Raw genomic sequence first — 5,784 nt, forward strand, 5'->3', positions numbered from 1 at the left:
TGTTAAAAAATCACTTAATTAATATGTGCTAATAATATTGATTTAGGGAAATGTTGCTGGAAAAGATAGAAAATTGGAACTGTGTTGTGGGGATGATTTTTTTCCACTTTTTGCTAGTATGACCCTTAACTCAAATGATGCTTACCATCCTCTGGTGTGGTGATTTCTCTTCAATTTACTTGATGAAGGTGTACAAAACCCTTGGTCATCCTGATTCAGTCAAAGGACTGGTTCTTAGAAGACAAGAAATAATGGCATCAGACTCAGCAGATAGAATATTTTTGCAGACATTGTGCAAAAGGATGCACCTGAATGGATCAATTGATCCATCGTTTTGAGATACTGCCTGTTTCCATTATGGTTGTGAAAGACACCTTCAGTTTAAGAAAAGGTTGACATTATTACAAGTCACATAATCTCAGTTCCAAATTCAGTGTTATGAGAATCACTTTGACTTGTTAAATTCATTTCAGAATAGAATAATAAGACAGGAATCCTAATGCTCAGCAAACTGAAACCAAAAATAATTACCAAACTCCCTTGAACCAGATCATCTGAGAGTTGCTCTCACAAAAGCCTTTTCCTGTGGAGCAAAGTTGAAGGAAGGAAAGAAAACACAAGGTCATCCAAAGCTGTTTTTTCAATCTTTCAATAATTATGTTCTCAGACTTTCCTGGTTCATTCTGTGTAGTTTCAACTCTCAGTGACTGAATGACTGAAAATGAGAGAGAATAGAGAGAGCTGCAGCAGCAACCACAAATCAGTTCACAAGCCCATGTAAATTTTGCAGAATGCATGTGTAATACAGAAATGTTTAATAAAGTACTTTGTTAAAAACGAAATTGTCACTTTGATTTTTTTCAGTACCTTTCATTCACCATTACTTTGCTTCACAATTTCCTTTAATGGTATCTAAAACATACAAAATTATTGAGGCAGTCAGATTAACTGAAATATTTTCATTAGCCAAAAGCATTTTGTCATAACAAAGCCTCCCAACTGACTTTCTGTGGTTGATTGTATTCTCAATTTGCCAGAATTTAAAATAGCTTTTTCAAACTTACGTGATTTTTTAGAAGTCACAAATGAGAGAAAATTATGTCTTTGCTTGATTCAGTTCTACAGAGGGATGTTTATATTAAAAGTCATGTGAGCTGATGGGCTCCTGATGAGCTTTGGAAATTTACTGCTCAAGCTGCTGCTTGGTCTTGCTTAAGTTCCTGAAGTTTGGGGAGGTGCCTCTTTGGACCCAGGGTACAAGGTTCCACAAGGTTGGTGGAAGGGCAGGGATGCACTCTTGCACTGAGACCAGGTGGAGGCATCCCAGATGCCAGGGACCAGAACTGCAGCTCTGGCAATGCTCCTGTCTCTTGCCCAACCTGTGCTCCCCCTCCCCTCATTTCTGCAGGTGATACATATGTCCCAAAAAGGAAGCCATTGTCCCTGCACACTGCTATGTGTAGAAACAGAATTAAACATGATTTTAACATTTTATTCTTATTCCATAACTACTGGCTACACTTCCCACATCTGTGTCACCTGTCCAGAATGCTTTCATGTGCCTGGTCTCCCTGGCCTCCAGGTCCCTACTCAAGGTATCAGCTAGCACTGCAGTCATCAGGACACATACAGTGCATAGCAGATTAATTTTGTATCTGCAGATACAGAATAAGATGAAATTAATAGAAAAGGTAAAGTAGCTCACCATACCAGTAATGCCATCAGGTTATAGTACAGCTGATCTTTCATATGTTAAATGATCCAGGTCAGGCCACAGAAACATTTCAACAAGCACAGAGTTTATGGCCCTTGAGTACTTATCTTTAGAAGAAGCAACTGTGGATCTGAATGCATTTTGCAGTGCGCCTGCAATCTGCAGATGGAAGGGAGAATTGCAGACACTGTTAGGCACATAGGGCTCAATTTTAGTCTGCACATTACAAGGAAAAGCAGCTTTTTTGGGGGGGTGACTGCCCAGACACCCAGTGTTTGATTCTGCACGAGTGAAGAGGCACCACCCAACTAAAGAGCAGAGCTGTGTACTTTGTGGTTCAAGGCCTCAAAGCGTTTCCTGTGCATTCATTGCAAAATAAGATAATCCAAGATTGGTGTAACATGCAGCTCTTGTCCCATTCATATCTATGTTCAGCGTATCTCTTCCTCTTCTGAATAAAATCTCCACTGACCAAAGAACCTGACAGCTTACTGGAACTGAGGCTGGAACCGTTTCTATTCATCTAGATTTCCTCTAACACCTGTAAAGTTACAGAAAGGTCAAAGTCTCCAAAAGGATATGGTACTCTTCATACTGCCTCCTTTCCTTGGAGAAGAATGGGATGCAGCTATGACCTGGGTTTTTCGAATACCTATAATTGCAGTCACCTCTGTCTCATTTCCTTCTCTTTGCCTGGGCTTTCTCCTTTTCTGTCACAACCGTAGTGCAAAGCAGTGGATATAATTATGAGAAATATCCCCTTTGGAAAAGCAGAATCATGTTGCCCACAGACTGTCATAAGCACTGTCATGCTGGTGTCCTGCACTCCTTCCTTCTGTCTAAACATCCTGTGAAAGGCTTGTAAGTTTGGGGAGCAAAGGGTGCATGAGGATGTAACTGTCAAGAACCGTTCATTTGATCAAGTGCAGAGGCATGTGCATGCAATGATTAATTAGGAATGTATCTTAGCATGACAAAATGGTGTGGAAGCTCCTCTGATTGCAAAAATGCCTCAAAGAAAACTGTTTTAATTTATTGTAGGTTTTACAATGATGAATTGTGGTTCCTTTGTACAGGGTCCTCCCTGTTCAATTCTTCTCTGCTGAAAAGCATGCCTGAAGTTTGGCTTGATAAAGACAGGAAATTCTTCAGTAGAGTAAAATGTCCAGTGTCACTTGGTACCAGATGATAGGAATGATGATAATTCTACTGCAAGTAATTAAATATGTCTTTTAACCAGCTGTTAATTTGTAGCCTGTGCAGGAAAAACTTTTAGTACATTGACTTGAAACAAAAGAGAGTCGAAACAAATGTGTACCAAAAGCTAAAAAATGGACTAAGATCACAGAATATTCTGAGTTGAAAGGGATCCACAAGGATCATCAAGTCCAACCCTTATGTGAATGGCTCATACTAGGATTGGGCCCACAACCTCGGTGTTGTTAGCACGCTGCTCTAACCAACTGAACTAATCTCAGGGTCAGCTAAAAACATCAACTTTTTTTTTAAAGTTGTATCCTTACACTTCTGGCAGACCCTTAAATCCACAGAGGAAGAAATATAGCCTTAAACTTTGCTTAGGAAGCTGGAAACATACTGCTCTGTAGTACAAATATTTTTTTCAAGAGAGCACAGTAAACTCCTCAGATGGCTCGATTCTGCACTGTACAAATAAAGCTCACAATGCAAAAATAAAAAGAAGGTTCACAAGCCTAGTCTTCCTTTTCTTTTTCTCCATGACTTGTTGGGTGGTCTCAGAAATCATGTTCTTGAGTTTTTCCATCCATAGCAGATGGAACAGGTTATTGAAACTTTAAGAAACAATTGTTTCTCTTTAAAATGATTGCTGAATACTTAAGTTGAGCAAGTAGGCTAGGAAACATGACTGATTAAAAGGCAAAACACATTCAATTGTATTGATTAAAAAATTCCCGGTAAATTCATTGTCACAACTTTGTAAAGTGCAAAGTAAAGTAGTACATGAAAGGTCTACCAAAAGGTAATAAAATTAAATATTTTAGTCCTTTGACGTAAGAACAATAAAGGAGTATAAAACCTGATGATATCCCAGAAATAAAACACTTGTACTTTTTAAGCCCAAACAAAAATTGGATCTTTTTTTAGATTATTGTTGTTTTTTTAAGATTTATGTCGTAAGACACAAATGTATTCCTGACTTGCCTGAAAATATTGAGAATGTTTTACTGAATTCAGTGAACAGCCTTAAGAAATATTTTTAGAGGAAAGAGTTTTTCCTGCATCTCTGCTTACGTATTACTGATCACAAAGCAGTGCCATACCTGAGTGGCGGCAGATTATGTACATCACAGGCAGAAGAAATATGCATGCTCAATGAAATTGAGGGTTCAGCTGCACTTGGGTGGTGGGGGCAGGGGGGAAAGTAATTTTCATCCATTACTCAGAACACTTCCACAGTTTACAGGGAGAAAAAATGTGGACTTCTATTCTCAGGGTATAAGCCAGTCTCTATCTACTGCCTTTTCCTCATGTCCTGCCAGTTCTGTACCTGTGGAGATGGGACAGGGGTGAGTTCCTGAACATTTTTTTCTCCTTTCCTGATGCTGATAACTGGTGCACTGAGTGGTGCTGACTGGGCATAGCATGTCCAAGGCTCAGAGCTTATCCTGTTTTCTTGTTGCATGTGCACAGTGGTTAGATGAGAACAGTTTAAACTGTATTCAAAATTCTGTGTTTATTAGCCTGTAAAACAAACTTCATATCATCACTAGGCAGAGTGATAGACAGGCTCACACATGCATATTTTTGCTAGAGGAAGTACCTGTGACAACACAAAGAGAAACAGCTTAAGTTAAACACCATCTAGAGCAATGCACTTTCTCTGGCATTCATGATTTTCTATTGAGAAGAAGAATTCAAACAAATGGTAGTTCTACAGTGGACATTGGCCCAAACTTACACAATACTAATGCAACTTCTGAGCTATGTTAAGGCCAGTCAGTTCCTGACATGATATAGGTGCTCAAGCAGGGAAGAGAGCACAGACACTTGTCTCCAGCCCTTCTGGTTAAACACAGCGTGAGTCCTGTGACTGATGGAGCACAAAGACTGGAGACCTTGGAAGAAGCACAAGGAGATGGGTTGGAAAGGGATGGATCACTGTGGCTCCAAAGGCAATTCAGCTTTGGTACTCTCTAGCAGTTTAGCACAACATCTCCCTGTGCCTACAGAAGGCCTGTATGCAGCCTCTGCAACCCCAAGAAAAGTCTGCCTGTCATGATATTCCATCAGTCTGCAGAACTAGGCAGAGTTTGGGTAGGAAAAGTCTCACACACTTTCTAGTCTTTCCTGTCTATTGTTGGTTTTCCATTACTCTGCTTCTGGATGCCCCTCAAAAACCACAAGAACTTCCCTTCTTGTATGGTTTCATCACTTTTGCCTCAAAATGAAACTAACCAAAATGAAAAACAGCTGGATCAAAAAGAAATATAGTAAGAAAATAAGCAAACAAATCCAAACCTTCAAAAATTAAGTTGATTTTAATTCTGTATTTGGTTTTGGCCAAACTGTGATTAATTTTTAGATCTTTTCCTTCCTGTCAGTTCATATGTTCTTTGCAAGAAGAATCACATTTGGTTTTAGTCTCCTACCAGTCCCTGATCTGTATTTCTGTTTTGTTGCTATTCAGCAACTGCTTTGCCACTATGTTCCTGCTTATGTCAAGAGACCATATTGCTGGTGATTTATGGCTTCAGCTCCAAGCTTTTGGTAAACACTTAGTAAAAAATATGTCTTGCTTCTTTTTATTTAGGATCTGAAATACTTTTGTCACTTGGGTTGATGCCACACAAAGGGGGTTTTCTCAAAATCCTCTGAAGAGGTTTGTGCCTCTACTACCCCATTAACCACGGTTTATGCTGTAAGGCAGGTAAAAGGACAATTCTAAAAATCTCACTTTAACTGAGGTGAATACAATCAATCAATAATTAACACTGTTCATGTCCACTAAGTCCAAATTGCTGCATACAGAATGTTTCTCTTGGCATATCACGCTCGTCAGCCCCATTGTCAACTTGAGCTGCCAGCCAGTG

The sequence above is a fragment of the Lichenostomus cassidix genome, chromosome 4 (genome assembly GCF_008360975.1).
Source record: "Lichenostomus cassidix isolate B80296 chromosome 4, HeHo_3.0, whole genome shotgun sequence".
Lineage (NCBI taxonomy): Eukaryota > Metazoa > Chordata > Aves > Passeriformes > Meliphagidae > Lichenostomus > Lichenostomus cassidix.